Genomic DNA, 17,657 nt, shown 5'->3' with positions numbered 1-17,657 from the left:
ACACAACTCCCCAAGTAAGTGAAGAGTTGGAGATGCCACCTCTCCCCAGAACCATTTCTCACAGGCCCAAAAGAAATCCACAAAAAAGGCAGGGGCAGCAAACCCTATAGCAGCAAAACCTATACCAGCTCAGAATTGCAGGATTCACAGCGAAAACAGAAAGGACCTGCCCCATCACCAGTATCCCAACTTTGCAAGAAGGTAGTGCTCTCTCATATACTCAAAATGGGTGTTGATATCTGCTTTTTCCCTACACTTATTTGGAGCATTCTATCAAGGACCTTTATTTCTCTGTAATTCTTTGATGCCCTGCTGTTCTGAATAGAGGCAATCCAATCCAATTCCAAACTACTCATTTTCCACTGAGGTCAAGGTGTTTAGAAAGAAATGAATCAAATATATAAACTAATTCTAGGAAGTGAAAGGTTCTCAGATGGTGATACCCTTACAAATGGGATGACCGAATTGCCCCCAAAGTACTTCCCAGCTCACACACACTTCCCCTTCACTCCTTTTATATTGCCTAATTTGGCCTGTCTCCCCCTGGTTTTCTGTGTACCCATGAAGCTCATATGCCTAAGACTTTGAGCTATCATTTTGCAGGCTGACAAACTACGACTAATAAATTAGTAGTTAAAACACCTGCAGTGGAGCCCAAATCTCCTGCATTTTGGTGAATAAAAATACTTTTCTTGGATAAAAAATTTGTTCTCAGGCTCCAGATGATTAAAAGATGATGATTAACACTATTTACTATCCTTTCCTCATGTATAAAGAGCACTCAGTCTTTCCGTCACTTTATTTTTATTATTTATTTATTTATTTATTTATTTTTGAGATGGAGTCTTGCTCTGTCACCCAGGCTGGAGTGCAGTGGCACTATCTCCACTCACTGCAACCTCTGCCTCCCAGGTTCAAGAGATTTTCCAGCCTCAGCGTCCCAAGTAGCTGGGATTATAGGCATGCACCACCATGCCTGGCTAAGTTTGTATTTTTAGTAGAGAACGGGTTTCACCTTGTTGGTCAGGCTGGTCTCGAACTCTTGACCTCAGGTGATCCACCCGCCTCAGCCTCCCAAAGTGCTGGGATAACAGGAGTGAGCCACCACGCCCAGCTATGTCACTGTAATAACAGAAAGATGATAGCATTAGGAGCATGGAGCTACCAGCTCTTTGCCCAAGTGTTTAAAAAGTAGACCACAGATGTAACACACATTTAAGTATTTAAAGCAATTGATACATCTCAAACTGAGATTGCCTTCAAGGGTACTAAAATTTAAAGATTCATCTAATGTCCAAATAAAAAGTCATCTTTAGGTATTATTATTAGTTGAAGCAAACTACAAGGCACAGGGTGTGAAGACACATGAAAGTTTAAAAAATAACTGAATGGCAAGAGCATTGGACATTTCTTTTGAATGCCCACATTCTAAAGCTGAAAGCCAGAGGGAGGAGTAGTGTCTGCAAAATGCCACAGTTTTATCTCTAGATATATATATATATATATATGTTCTTCCATATTCGCTGGCTATATTTGGGCCACATAATGAAAGTCCCAGACCTGTGATATCCCTTGGGTTGCTTGTCCAGTTGGGGAGATGTTGAAGCAGAGAGAGAAGTAGGAAGGGAGAAGCGGACAGGAGACAGTGCCTTGAACATACATGGCCCACATCACCTTTCACATCAAAGGCCTTTGTCTTCCTATTTGCTTTATTGTCATCCTCAAAAGCAGCTCTACATAGTGCCGCTGTTCACAGCCCTCTCCCTACCTCTAGGCTGTAGGTCCTTGATGGTAAGAAACCATTCTTATGTGTTATTCCATGTTTCCTGATCCCCTTTATCTGGGGATCCAACCTCTGTAATATTTCTCCCCTGTAACTCTTCCCCCCTCAGACAGACAACAAAAGTGGCCAGAGAACCACATCTCAAATCCTTTTAGTGCTCTCATATTCTTCTGAGCAGTTTTCAGTAGTTTTTTCCACAATCACAAAACCACATGTAGCTTCTGGATAAACAAAGTGATTAAGAAATGGAGGAATTATGGTAGGTTAAGGAACTATTATTTTTGTGAGTAAACCTCCTGGAGCTATTTGAGTATCTAAACTCCACACATGTAGAAGTTTGATAGAAATTGAAACAAAACGCAAACCTCTAGCTCCTAACTGGTTTGTATACCCAATGAGTAGCTAGCTAACCTCTACTCTGAAGAGCCCTGCACAGAGAGACTGCAGGAAATGCATGTCAGTCCCATAGCTGGACTCTCAGTGACCAAGAGGTAGATATTTTGGGATCACTTCTGACTCATTAGAGCACTGTGAAAAATAAGAGTTTCAAAAAATGCCTACATGTGATAAGTAAAATGAAATGAGACAGTAGGGTCAATGCGCTATGAGAGAACCCCTCATTTTAATAAAATAATCATTACAGCCCTTGATTCTACTAACAAGTGACAAAATAAGGTAGTAAGAAGGGAGAAAAAGCTTTTCAAGGTAAGGGCAATATTTATGTCATTAAGATGCATCAAGTTACCTTCTACTCTGGGTATAGGTATAATGAATCCAGTCAAACCATGGACAAGCAACATTTGGAAATTAGATAAAATTGATTCCTAGACTCGAGTAAAAGTTCAAGGTGAGGGGAGGAGGCGAGGAGCAGACTCAGATGGAAAACAAGTCATTATCAACTCCTCTGGAATACCAATGAACCTCAGTTTAGTTAAAGCATTTTTCTGTGGAATTTTATAAACATCCCTCTGTGATCCCTTGATGTTTCCAAGCTAACTTACATGTGCAAATGGAGGACAGGTTTAAGTAATGGCCAAAAATGAGAGAGGCTGACAATTGGTAGCTGGACAGTGTTTTCTGCTTAATAGAGGAATCAAAATATCCACTGGGTTTAAATACCCAACAGACCTGTGCTTACACTAACCAGGTGTGTAGGGTGACTTCGTTTTGATCAAAAGTCCAAGGGAACAGAGGGCTTGTTGGGTTTTGGGTTTCCTGATGGCTTGGTGCCAGCTATGGATTTACTTGATAAGGCCCAGTTTCTTTGTGCACATATTTGAATTAAATAAGCGCCTTTGATGGACAAGGCCTCTAACTGGTTTTAATTAACACTCATATAGGCTGTGAGAACCTTCATCTGCATCCATTTTGTTTGTTTTGTGAGTCAAAATAATACATATTTTTAAAATGCTTCTCGTCTGTGACTTATGTATATCCTTACCTCCGCAAGATCCTGAGAGGCAAGCACTTAGCAAGCAGCCCAGGTTAAAGCAGAGACAGGGAATCTATTGGGAAGAGGTCAAAATTAGGGGAAAAAAGGAAGTTGCTCTAAGCAGCAGTCTATACATACTCCTTTTTGTACTATAAATACTTCTTCTTGCTCTCTTCCCACCATGCTTCCAGTTCCCATCTTTCCCTATCCCTTCTACTGAAGTCCTTGCCCCGTCATCAATCACTATATCACCAGAAGAAGGACCCGTGCAAGGAGAGCAGAGCCTCTATCCTGACTCTGGGAGGAGAGCTCAAGCCAAAGCACACAGGTCTTCTGTTTGAGAAATCTGGCACTACGAGGCTCTCCTGAAGTACTTGTGGCTATCCAAAGGGCTTATGCAGTATTCCACTCCAATGGCCTGGAGATTCTGCCTGATCCAGCCACAGTACAGCACCCTCATCAGCTCCTTCTAGGCCTTGAGCACAACTTATTTATTTATTTATTTATTTAGTCTCACTCTGTCACCCAGGTTGGAGGGCAGTGGTGCGATCACAGCTTACTGCAGCCTCAACCTCCCAGGCTCAAATGATCCTCCCACCTCAGCCTCCCAAGCTGCTAGGACTACAGGCATGACACTCCAGCTAATTTAAAAAAATTTTTTGTAGAGATGGGGTCTAGCCACATTGTCCAGGCTGCTCCCAAACTGCTGTGCTGAAGCTGCCCAAAGTGCTGGGATTACAGGCGTAAGCCACCGGGCCCGGCCTTGGGCAGAGCTTTTTTTTTTTTTTGAAACGGAACCTCACTTTGTCACCCAGGCTGGGGGACAGTGGTGCGATCTCGGCTCATGGCAACCTCTGCCTCCCAGGTTCAAGAGATTCTCCTGCCTCAGCCTCCCAAAGTACTGGGATTACAGGTGTGAGCCACTGTGCCTGGCCCATAACTTCTTAAATTGTATCTACACACAAACACATATAAGTGTCTTTTGTTCCCTTTATTTTTTATTTTTTAAATTTTTTTATTTCCATAGGTTATTGGGGAATGGGTGTTGTTTGATTACATGAATAAGTTCTTTAGTGGTGATGTGTGAGATTTGGGTGCACCCAACTCCTGAGCAGTATACCCTGCACTCAATTTGTAGTCTTTTATCCCTCACTCCCTTCCCACCCTTTCCTCCTAAGTCTCCTAAGTCCATTGTTGTGTCATTTTTTTTTTGAGACGGAGTTTTATTCTGTCACCCAGGCTGGAGTACGGTGGCACAATCTTGGTTCACTGCAACCTCTGCCTCCAAGGTCCAAGTGATTCTTGTGCCTCAGCCTCCCGAGTAGCTGGGATTACACATGACTGCCACCACACCTGGCCAATTTTTGTATTTTTAGCAGAGACGGAGTTTTCCCATGTTGGCCAGGCTGGTCTTGGACACCTGACCTCAGGTGATCCGCCTGCTTCAGCCTCCCAAAGTGTTGGGATTACAGGCATGAGCCACTGCGCCTGGCCCACTGTGTCATTCTTATGCCTTTGCATCCTCATAACTTAGCTCCCACTTATGAATGAGAACAATGTTTGGTTTTCCATTCCTGAGTTACTTCACTCAGAATAATAGATGCCTCACTTAAACCTGAGGTCCTTCACTAGGAGGCAGCTTATTCCTAGTACCAATTCCACACACTAAGAATAGAAATGTGAACAAGACATAGAAAGCCTCTCTCATTTGTGTTTACATCAATGGGCAGCCCTACAACTAGTCTGCATCAAGCCAAATGAACAGAACTGCAACTGTTCCTACAAGGATCCAACAAGGTCTTTTCACCACTCCTATATATGCTGCTACTGAAGTCATACAGACATTACATCTGCATTAACCATACAACTTGTTAAATGCTACACTGTACAATGCTTTTTAGAACATTAGATTCAAAGAAAACTAGAACCTTTAAAATAAATTCACTGAATTTTTATGTCTTTCCCAATTGTGTGCATAATATTTGAGTCTGGAAACATGGACTAGAGTCAGATACCTGAATGAGAAAGCATAAATTTATAGCAGGTCCTCAAATAAGGTCATTTTCTACAACACTGTTTCCTTATAAAATTGATGAGGAAAAAAATAATCAACTCCCGGCTGGGGCTGCTGTCTGTGTGGAGTCTGCATGAGTTTTCTCCAGGTACTCATTTCCTCCCACATCCAGAAGATGTGTACATTGGGCTAACTGGCATGCCTAAATGGTCCCAGTGTGAGTCAGTGCGGGTGTGTGTGTGAGTGCACCTGGTGATGTAATGTCCTGCCCAGGGTTGGTTCCAGCCTTGCACCCTGAGCTGCCGGGATAAGCTCCAGCCACCTGTGACCGCTTGAACCGGAGTAAGTGGGTTAGAAAATGACTCAACGAATGAATATAAGATATTGTAAAATAAAAATTCAGAAAGTCCATGATAATCATACAAATGCACAACAATAAACGATGCTGTACTAAAGTGCTCAGTGAGCTTGCCACATTTGTGATTGTTTTTGAACTGCATGGTGGTAGGAGATGCTTCTTAGAATTTTCACTTGGCAAATGTTGCTTCCTAAATGTAAACCCACCATCACGGCTGGGAATGGTGGCTCATGCCTATAAAACCAGCACTTTGGAAGGCTGAGGTGGGAGGATTGTTTGAGGCCAAGAGTTAAAGATCAGCCTGGGCAATGTGGTGAGACCTTGTCTCCACAATTTTTTTTTAAAAGAATTAGTCAGGCATGGTGGCACACACCTGTAGTCCCAGCTACTCTGGAGGCTGAGGTGGGAGGATCACTTGAGCCCAGGAGTTTGAGGCTGCAGTGAGCCATGTTTACATCACAGCACTCCAGCCTGGGTGACACAGCAAGATCCCAACTCTCACAAAGTAATAAAAATAAGGCCAGACGCAGTGGTTCACGCCTATAATCCCAGCACTTTGGGAGGCCGAGGCGGGTGGATCACTTGAAGTCAGTTCAAGACCAGCCTGAACAACATGGTGAAACACCGTCTCTACTAAAAATACAAAAAAATTAGCCAGGCATCATGGCAGGAGCCTGTAATCCCAGCTACTCGGGAGGCTGTGGCAGAAGAATCGCTTGAACCCGGGAGGCGGAGTTTGCAGTGAGCTGAGATCACACCACTGCACTTCAGCCTGGATGACAGAGTGAGACTCCATCTCAAAAAAAAAAAAAAAAAAAAAAAAAAGTAACAATAATGAAAACAAACCCACCACCACAATGACCACCATGACTCACTGATTCACCAAGAGTTGGGTAATTATTGTATCTTGTTTTTGTTAACCTTTCTTAAAGGTATAGATAGCTCAACTTTATTTCAATGTTTAATAGTAAAAGTGTTTTCAGTCTTTATTTAGAAGTTTGGTGATGTTTTCATGACCAGAAATATATGCCATGGAGACCTAACTCTTGCTTATATCCATCAGCCAATGGTAAATTTGGTTTTGTCATAAGTAATTTTGCTTCAAAAATTGCAGTTCCCTAGAACTTATTGAAGACATTAAGTGAGGACTTACTCTACTTACTAAAATTCAATATAAAGACTCCTTATTACAACAAATATGGATATTTTTCATAGAAAGATTAGTTAGAAGAACATCAAAATGTTAGCAGTGGTCATAATTCTAAGCAGTTCAATTGCCAGTAATTTTTAATTTATTCAGTGCTGTGGAAGAGCTGGCTCATATGAGGTGGTAAGTGCACATCTCTTCCAAAATCTGCATTCAGTGTGACAACACTTGAAATTGGTGGCGGTGGAATTATTTACACCTTAGAAATTGACAAATGCCACATATCAGGTTTTTTCTCTTCTTTTGGAGAGCCACTTGTTAAACAAAAAGCATACCACTTTTTGTAGTCTCTAGACTTTCCTTGTGAGCACATAAAAATACTAATTTGAGGTTACTTTTAAAGAAAATGAAATTTGAGCAAATTAATCTTTGTGTGTATAGCACGTTTTCATGAAGTATTAAGGAAAATATGTGTTTTTTCCATAAAAGATCTATGAACCCAAATAGCCTTGCCCTAAAATTTCCACTATAATTTAATCTCTCTCCTGTATCCATATAAACAAGCATGAAAACATGAATTTGGAGAGAGGAAATCACACCAAGAATTTACAGCACGTTAAAATTTCAAGGCCAGGTATGGTGGCTCACACTTGTAATCCCAGAATTTTGTGAGACTAAGGTGAGAGGATAGCTTGAGGCCAGAAGTTCCAGACCAGCCTGGGAAACATAGGGACATCCCATTTCAACAAAAAAAGTAAAAAATGAGCTAGGCATGGTGGCATATGCCTCTAGTCCTAGCTGCTCAGGGGGCTGAGGCATGAGGATTGCTTCAGCCCAGGAGTTCAAGACTGCAATGAGCCGTGATCATGCCACTGCACTCCAGCCTGGGTGACACAGTGAAACCCTGTCTCAAAAGTTTTTCTTTCAAATAATTAGTAACCATTGACAGAGTAGACCCCAGATGAGTTAAAGCAGCAGTCCCCAACCTTGTTGGTACCAGGGATCAGTTTCGTGGAAGACAATTTTTCCATGGACCGGGGGTGAAGGGATGGTTTTGGGATAAAACTGGATCCACTTCAGGATCATCAGACATTAGATTCTCCTAAGGAATGTGCAACCTAGATCCCTTGCATGTGCAGTTTACGATAGGGTTCGTGCTCCTATGAGAATCTAATACAGCTGCTGAGCTGACAGGAGGTGGAGCTCAGGTGGTAACGCTCGCTCGCCCAGCTGCTTACCTCTCGCTGTGTGGCCTGGTTCCTAACAGGCCACCGCCCAGTACCAGTCCACGGCCCAGGGTTTGGAAACCCCTGAGTTAAAGGGCAAAGGACTGGACCTCTCAGGAATCAAGAAGCCAGGTCCCACTTTAAGTTCTGAATAGGGTCACTTTCACCTTTCCTAGGTTTCTACCTCTTGGGGTTTTCTGCCCAAACAGAGATTAACCCTTTTGGATTCCTCTACCTTGTGACTTACTTTTAAAATGCCAATACTTAGAGAAACTACCAAAGAAGAGACCCAAGATGACTGTGAAGAGCAGTGGGTAGAACAAGGGTGTGCAAAAGGAGAAGGTGTCACAGTTATAGTTAGGATTCACATATTTTTTTGGTCTAGCAAATGAGCTAAGGTCACCATCAGACCACTTGATGAAGGAACTTGGTAGCAAAGCTCCATTAAGTGGTTTTAGGTAGAGTTTTTTTTTCTAAATAACTCTGGCCCCAGTTTTTCCTGGATGGGAAATAACAACAATGATTTCCACCTTCCATGGCTTTAAAGTAATTTAGCCATTTACAGGGATAAATCAAAAGGCTTTGAAATGTCAATGTGCTATGTAACAGACACTAGTTTCTAATAAAAAAGAAATGTGGATTTTTTTTTACCTTGTTTGGGTGAACTTCAGGTTACATGATGCTACCAGAATAAAATATGTGCTAACAGAAAAGTAGAGGAATCACAGGTATCTACTGAAACTAAAGGTTAAAAGATACTCTTAGGATAGTGCATATTTATATTTAGCATTTATTCCTCCATTTCTTATATTGTCAAGTGTCTTCACCTAATCTTCAATGAACTAATCACAACCCAAAAGTGACTTTTTATAGGCGAGGAAAGAAATTTCTAGGACTGCTAGTTAATAGGCACCTTCCATCCCAGATAGCTAGAGTCCTGCTGAATGCTGAACTATGATGCTAGCCTCAGTGTAATGTGTCCTAGCATTGTGTCCTAGAACAGAACTCAGCTCAGAGCAAGAAAAAATCTGAGATCCTTAGCCAGATTACAGGGTTGTGGCTTCCCAAGACAAAACAGTATAATCTATGAGGAATGTGCTATACCTGAGAAAGGAAAGAAAATAAATAAAGGAAGGTGGGAGAGGTGCTAAACCAAGCACTGTATGTCCTCCCTCCAATATGTGCATTCAGGAAATGGAGAGCTCATTCACGAGTGCCTATTGTGTACTAGATGCATTACAAAGATTATGACACTTGATTCTTACAAAATTCTGACAGCAAAGAAGGATTCCTGTTTTGCAGATAAGGAAAACTGAGGCCCAAAGAGTTAGGAACTAAGGATAGAAAGTTACTGATGGCCAGGTGCAGTGGCTCACCCCTGTAATCCCAGCACTTTGGGAGGCTGAGGTAGGAAGACTGCTTGAGCCCAGGAGTTTGAGAACAGGCTGGACAGCACATTGAGACCCCACTCTACAGAAAATAAAAAATTAGCTGAGTGTGGTGTCACACACATGTAGCCCCATTTACTCAGAAGGCTGAAGTTGGAGGATCACTTGAGCTCAGGAGTTCGAGAACAGCCTGGGCAACATAGTGATACCCCATTCTATAAAAGGTAAAAACTTAGCTGAGCATGGTGACACACACACAAGTAGCCCCATTTTCTCAGGAGGCTGAGGTTGGAGGATCACTTGAGCCAAGGAGTTTGAGAACAGCCAGGAGTTCTACAAAAAATAAAAAATTAGCTGAGCATAGTGACATATCTGTAACCCCAGTTAAGAGGCTGAGGTGGGAGGATCACTTGAGTTCAGGCGGTCAAGGCTGCAGTGAGCTGTGATTGCACCACTATGCTCCAGCCTGGGTAACAGAGTGAGACCTTGTCTCAAGAAAAACCAAAAACAAGGAAAGAAAGTCAGTTACTGGTAAATCAGGCTTAAACTGAGGTCTGTCTTACTCCAAAGCAATCCAAGAGGCAATTTACAAAGCACCAAGAGTGAAAACTACATAATGCAGGCATTTACTCTACAGATGTTATTAATAAGTAAAAATCATAAGGCTTACTGTTAAATGGCTGCAGGGAAAGACCACATTCCAGAACATATGCCATAGCAGGCAACGACTCCAGAAGTGTAGACTTTGGTTAGAAGATCCCCACTCTGAGGTATGGTATTCCCGTGTACTGAAAGCTTGAATCCCAAATTGATATGAAATTCTATCATTCATTAGAAAGGAATTTTGACCCAGTTACTGTATACTTTGCCTGAAAATTGACAGCAATGGTGAAATCAAGTTCAGACACAGGACCTCCACATGTTTGAAAGAAACATATCAGATAGCAATTTAGGGGGAACAGCACAGATACAGGAACGCTTACCAATCAACCCTTGTGGTTGGCTGCTGTATAGAACAGAGACTATCACCTGGACGGGCACAAGAGAGAGCATTTATTATATGGGAGCATTCAACATAACCCAAATAACATTAGCACTTTTTGTCATGATCTATTTACCCAAATTCATTCATCCCACTGTACTTCTTTTGTGTAACAAGACAGGAAACACAAGGGTCAGGGAGCCTTAGCATGCAAACCCCAAATCTTTGTCCCCAGCTTCCAATGCCTGAATTCACTGATAATTTTTAACAATGTCACGAAGCGTGAAAATACTATGTTAGAAACCAGCTGAGCTGCGAGACTACTGCCTTAGAGTGAAAATGAGCCCAGTGTCTTTCAGACTCAGAAACTGGAACCTTGTGGTACCAGCAATGTCTGCAGAGCAAGGAAATGGACAACAATGTATGGAACAGTAAACATCTGAAGGAGTAATAACCTACATATTACTTTAATTGCTGGCGTATACCTTCAGGACCCCTAGCAAATAAATGTCACAAGTGGAGCGGGCTGGCAGACTACCATTCCCTGACACCTACTTGGTCCTCGGGACCTATCTTTTCCCTCTTTGTATAGATAAGGCTAGCTTTCAAATTACCTTCAGACCCACATTCTCATACCTGAAACAAAGGCACCTGCAGCACTCCGCACTCCTCAACTCCTGAAGTTTTCCACAATCCAGTGCAGTCCCTCCTGCTGCTGTCTCTTACTGGTTTTCAAAAAAATAGAAGTAAAGATCAGAACTTTGGTGTTAAAAAGTCAAAATCAGGTTTATTTGAAATCAGAACAATCTAAGTTTGTCAATGTCCCTGTAACAGCAGCACCCACGGTGTACATGAGGAACACAATTAAGAAGTAGAAAAAGATGCCCCTGTCTAATGAAAGGTTGTAGAAACAAAGTCAGTATCATGGAGTGAGTCAGCAGTGCTTAGGAAGAGTGACTACCACTGTTGGTAGTCCCTATCTCTAGGACTCTAGGAAGGGGTTTCAATACCATCATTAATGATGCACAGGGGACAGGAGGAGGGGTGCTGCCCTTCATAAGACACTAGTCACCTCACACAATGTAAGGACACCTTGAACTTGTCTAGGTGATCTTGACAATTGATTCCAGTTCCATCCTTTTCACATTACAGACCCATAGGTTCACTGGTGCTGGACTTTTCCATCACAGGTTCTGAAGGAGATGGTGACTGTATGAATCTGCCAAGAGACTTGCCTGTGGATGGACAGCCCAGCGCCACTGCAGGAAAATTATGGAACTTGGAACTCATTTTGGTGGGTGACTGGAGCACACTTCCTTTTCCACTTATTCAGAGAAACTTCTGAAAATGGTTGGTCGGATCAAGGTACCCAATCATGGAGGATGAAAAATAATATAATAGGAACTGCATCAATCTTGTGGTTACAAGATCAGACAAGACTACTGCTTCAGAGGTTTGACTGTCCCTTCAAAATAAACTATAGTTCATCTTGCTTTAATCAAACATTATGGGGGAATTATATATTAAGCTAATAGGCAATATCTCAGCTTCTAGAAGGGGAAGTCTCAAAGACGTCAGTTGATTGTATTCATTACCATGGTGAAAGAGACTCATACAGGATCACAGATAACAAATTTTTTGAAATCGGAGGTTTGAGTTGTTCACCAGGTTATACAATAGCATTCTCATGGTGTATTCATGTCAGTAATTAGTAACACAGTAAGTTAGAAAACCATGGACTTCAGAAGGAAGCTAGTATCATTTAGGATAATTTCACGAATAATTGCAACCATTAAATAATGTTGGTGCCATCTGACACTGAGAATAGATCTTCAAAGAAATAATCCACAAACGTTTACAGTTGCTAATATTTGCTTTTGTGGGTATACTCTTTGGAAAATATCCCCTCTAGGATTCTACGGGCAAAGTGAACACAACAAAAGTGCCTTCAGCCTAACACCTGGATCTAAATTCTACATTCTAGGCTTAGATTATTATTTAAGGTCTAGAGCTCTGCTAAAAAAGTCAGGATCTGTGAGGCTAGTTAATATCCTAATTCCTGAAATCTTGGCACCTTATATTAGCAAAGGCAGAGGTAGCTTTCATTCTTTCCAACAACTGATTTTTCAGGTTTCTAAATTCAATCTAGAAGGATATTTGGAAAACACCAACTTTCTACCAATAAAGGTACTAATAAGTCATTCAGATGCTAGATAATATATGTAATTCAAATCCAAATCAAGAATAAGCCAGGCTAGGCCAGCTACTGTGGCTCACACCTGTAATCTCAGTACTTTTGGAGGTTGAGGCAGGTGAATCTTGAACCCAGGAGTTGGAGACCAGCTTGGGCAACATGGCAAAACCCCGTTTCTCAAAAACAAAAAGAAAAACAAAACAAAACAACAACAACAAACCAGGCATTGTGGTGTGCACATCCCAGCTACCAGCTACTTGGGAGGCTGAGGTGGGGGGATTACTTGAGCCCAGGAAGGCAGAGGTTGCAGTGAGCTGAGATCACTGCCACTGCACTCCAGCCTGGGTGACAGAGTGAAACCTCTCTCTCTCTCAAAAACAAAATTAAAATTAAATAAACATTTTAATCAGTATCCAGAAAAATTACTAGATTAAATCATTCAACAAATATTACTTGAGTGCCTGCTATATATCAGGCACCATTAGAGACACCACGTTTACAGCAAGGAAGAAAAAAGTTCTTGCCCCCATGGAGCTTAAAGTCTATTGAGGAGGAAGAAAAATTACCAGGCGTGGTAGCACATGCCTATAGTCTCAGCTACTCAGGAGGCTGAGATGGAAGGATCGCTTGAGCCCAGAAGTCAAGGCTGCAGTGAACCATGATGGCACCACTGCAATCTAGCCTGGGCGACAGAGTGAGATGCTATGTCCAAAAAGGAAAAAAAAATCCTCAACTCTCATAGCATTACTTAACAGACAATGTCAAAAAAGAAATATAAGCCAGGTGCAGTGGCTCACATCTGTAATCCGAGCACTTTGGGAGGCCAATGGGAGTGGATCGCTTAAACCCAGGAGTTGGGGATCAGCCTGGGCAACATGGCAAAATTCCATCTCTATAAAAAATACAAAAATTAGCTAGGCAAGTTGGCATATGCCTTCAGTCCCAGCTACTCAGGAGACTGAGGTGGAAGGATCACTTGAGCCCAGGAGGTCGAGGCTGTAGTGTGCCATGAGCACTCCACTGCACTCCATCCTGGATAACAAAACCAGACCCTGTCTCAAAAAAAAAAAAAAAAAAAAAAGAGTAAACCAGGCCAAAGACTAATAAGTAAATTCAATCAGCACCATTTAAAAAAATACTTGCACTTTATCCTCAAAGCAAAAATCTGGTTTCTCAGTGATTACGCTCGTCAAGTTTTTGAGAGAGACTAAAGTTTTCCTTTAATTTTAATTATCCCACTGAATACACAATAGGAGTCACAAAATGGCAGTAGGAATGTAAAGAAGCCAGTGCTGCCAATTTAAAACGGCTGCCCTTTAAGTGTTACTTGTGGCACTGTGGCACACTGCGTGGCTAAGGGACAGGGCTGGTGCACGCCAGCAAGGGAGTGAGCAGAGGATCCAGAAGGATCTAGAAGGGTCTACTTCCATTTTCTCTCCTAACCTGGCCCTAGACAACTTCTGTCCTCCTTATTCATAAATATAAACCTTTTTTTTTTTTTTTCTGGGAAGGAACACCTGGGAAAGAGGACCTATGCCAAAATGTCTAAATACCATTATATTAAACACACAACTATACTGTACAATAAAATTCAGATGAGGCAACATGACTTCCAACGGCTGTTCACTGCCAGAAAATAAACATTCGATCTTACAGTTAATTTCCTCATTTACACATTGAAATACCTCAGTCTTTTAAAGGAAACGTATGCAAAAGACTCGAGCAGAATTGAATACACTGAACCTCAACACACAATTGTTTCAGGATATGATATCCCAAAAAACTTTCTGCAGTGGCTGGTGATTGGCACTTGTGACAATTTTGTGTCCTAAAACAAGCTCTCAGGCAAATTAGCAATGTGTGCATTTTTACATTAAAAATACCACAAAAGGGCTGGGCACGGTGGCTCACGCCTATAATCCCAGCACTTTGGAAAGCCAAGGAGGGTGGATCACCTGAGGTAAGGAGTTCAAGACCAGTCTGGCCAACTTGGTGAAACCCCATGTCTACTAAAAATAGAAAAATTAGCTGCGCATGGGGGCAGGCGCCTGTAATTCCAGCTACTTGGGAGGCGGAGGCAGCAGAAATCGCTTGAACCCGGGAGGCAGACGTTGCAGTGAGCTGGGATCATGCCACTGTGCTCCAGCCTGGGCGACAAAACAAGACTCTGTTAAAAAAAAAAAAAAAAAAAAAGGAAAGAAAGAAAAGAAAAGAAAGAAAATTCCACAAAACATTCTTTCAATTAGAAAATTCTTTTCGTTATTTGTAAATTGAAGATAATACAAAACTTCACACAAAATTTATGAAAAGGACTAGGACCCACATTTAATGGAATAAAATGCTACCAAACACATAATTCCTCTGTAAAATAAAATTCCAAATTCCATTAAATGGCAGCCAATGATAAGACAATTAAGTGCAGTCACTGCTGCAAAACATTAAGGACACAGCCAGATGATTAAATTGTGCGTTTGTAAATCAAGATTACTCCAAAACTTTTATTTCATAAGGAAATTAATGAAGAAGAAACACGACCAGAATTTGGACAAACAAAATTATACCAAATAGGCCGTTCTGTTATAAAATGCACTCAAATCGACCATTAATTTCCTCTACTGCAAACTGAAACATGTACAAAACCTTTCATAAGAAACCTATGAAGTTTCCAATGCCAACAATATTTTTTTAAGAGACAGGATCTCTCTCTCTCACCTAGGCTGCAGTACAGTGGCGCAGACGCAGCTCACTTCAGCCTCGTCCTCCTGGGCTAAAGAGGTTCTCATATGTGGCCAAGACTACTCAGGGACACTACATCTGACTATTCATTTATTTTTTTATTTTGAGATGTAGTCTCACTGTGTCACCCAGGCTAGAGTGCGGTGGCATAATCTCAGCTCACTGCAACCTCCGTCTCCTGGTTTCAAGTGATTCTCCTGCCTCAGCCTCCCCAGTAGATGGGATTACAGGCACATGTCACCACGCCTGGCTAATTTTCATATTTTTAGTGGAGACGGGGTTTCACCATGCTGACCAGGCTGGTTTCGAACTCCTGACCTCAGGAGATCCACCCACTTCAGCCTCCCAAAGTACTGGGATTACAGGCGTGAGCCACAGTGCCCAGCCTAATTTTTTCTTTTTTTAAAAATTTTTAATTTTTTTTTTTGTGTGTGTAGAAATGAGGTCTCCCTCTACTGTTCAGGGTGGTCTCTAACTCCTGGACTCAAGCCACCTTCCCACCTCCCAAAGTACTGGGATTACAAACACTAGCCACCAAAGCTAGAGAGTCAGAGCATCCATATTGTTTACAAACATCAACTGCAATTAAGATCAAACTTTTAAAGGTAAATGCATGAAAAATATGAGAAGCATTCTTGGTGGAATACAATTAAATTCACAACTATACTGTATAAAAAATGCAAAATAGCCAGTGACCAACAGGAGGCTATCTGAAATTGTCAATGAACAATTCGTGCACTGACCAGACATTTTCAAGTTTTAAATACCAGAAAACTTTTCTTTTCTTTTAAAGTTAGTGGATGAGAGAACCGATTCCAAAAGATAACCACAAATATCACATTTTTAAAAGAAAAAAATACAAACAACATTTTACTCACATAAGCTAATGGCCATTAACTGTTCTAATACCGTGGACAATCCCTCCCAGTGGGAAGGTGATTCTTTCCAGGTCCAAAATAACAGAAAGAGAGGCCAGGCGTGGTGACTCATGCCTGTAATTCCAGCAGTTTGGGACAATGAGGCCGGTGGATCACCTGAGGTCAGGTGTTGGAGCTCAGCCTGAGCAATATGGTGAATCCCCGTCTCTACTAAAAATACAAAAACTAGCCAGGCGTCATGGCAGGTGCCTGTAATCCCAGTTACTCAGGAGGATGAGGCAGGAGAATCTCTTCAACCCAGGTTGCAATGGGCCGAGATCGTGCCACTGCACTACAGCCTCCACGACAGAATGAGATTCCATCTCAAAAAAAAAAAAAAGAAAAGAAAAAGAAAAAGAAAAAGTATACTACTACATTTCATATAGCCACATATAAAAAGCACACAACAAATATCTATCAGTAACTATTACAAATGAAAAGCAAATTGACCTTACAATAGTTCGTGGGAGAAGTCGACACCCCTGACACGCCAACGCTCCACCACGAGCCCACTTAACGATCCAAAACAAAATGGGCCCCTCCACAGGGGGCAGGCTTCTTTTATTGCGGGTGTATGGCTCCACCCCCAAGGATCCTGATTGGTTGTGACTGAAACAATTGACCCAGATACTGTCCACTCCCACCTTCTCTATAACAGGAAAGTCAGTCCACACCCTGGGCCTTTGCTCCTCATTGGTGGGAAGGATTATTGCTTGGAGGTTTTGCACGTGCAGTGGCAGGAACCGCCACTTCCGTTTCCTGTGGGGAACAGAAGGAAAAAACTATCACTAAGTAACTCCCACGAGACTTTCAGCGTGGTTCCCACAATGAATTCAAATAACGCGCTAACCGCTTTTACATTTTTTGCATATTATTGCCTTGAACAGGAAAGATCTTCCCAGCCATTTCTACCATTGGGATGAGACTCAATTCGTAGCAGGGAATTGAAACCCGCCCCTCAGCATTTATGTTTGGGAAAAAGGAATGGGTGTGATGTCAGGGCAGGGATTTCCAGTGAAAAATGAACCTAAATAGCTGCACACCTAACAATCGTGCATAGTAATTAAGGCATTAAATTGGGAATGGTGCCGCCATTGCAGACCAGTTAAACAGAATGGGCATTGAACTAAGTGAGCATAGGCAATTAGGAAAGAGTTTATGTGACTGGGAGAATGAATGTGGGTGATAAGAGGATTGAGGAAGGGGATCACGAGTAGAACCAGGAAATGGCCATACTAGCGTTTGAATCCATGACCCTCTAGCACCAATGTCTGTGTCGTAGATCACTATTTAAGAGTAATCAGCCTCCTACTGGAATGTCCTTTCCCTCCATCTCTGCCCACCAATTAGGTCCCAGCTCAAATGCAGCCTCTCCATGATGCATTCACTGATCCTTTCCCTCTCTTAACAGGCCCTCTCTTGCTGCTACCAGTAGGGAATATGGGAAAACATTAGAATTGGGGTGCAAGGGAGTACTGTC

The 17,657-nt window shown here is 42.0% G+C and overlaps 1 protein-coding gene across 1 annotated transcript in view; it reads right to left on the bottom strand.

Annotated features, from left to right (window-relative positions):
* The window catches only part of LOC105481426 (ubiquitin specific peptidase 26), a 70,387-nt gene extending 60,019 nt beyond the window's left edge, over nt 1-10,368 (bottom strand). Inside the window, exon 1 of the mRNA XM_011741021.2 lies at nt 10,332-10,368. The gene's annotated coding sequence lies outside the window, so the exon portion shown is untranslated. The remainder of the gene's footprint in view (nt 1-10,331) is intronic.
* Between the last annotated feature and the right edge of the window lie 7,289 nt (nt 10,369-17,657).

The sequence above is a fragment of the Macaca nemestrina genome, chromosome X (assembly GCF_043159975.1).
Source record: "Macaca nemestrina isolate mMacNem1 chromosome X, mMacNem.hap1, whole genome shotgun sequence".
NCBI lineage: Eukaryota > Metazoa > Chordata > Mammalia > Primates > Cercopithecidae > Macaca > Macaca nemestrina.
This window is presented reverse-complemented; position numbering and strand designations above follow the sequence as displayed.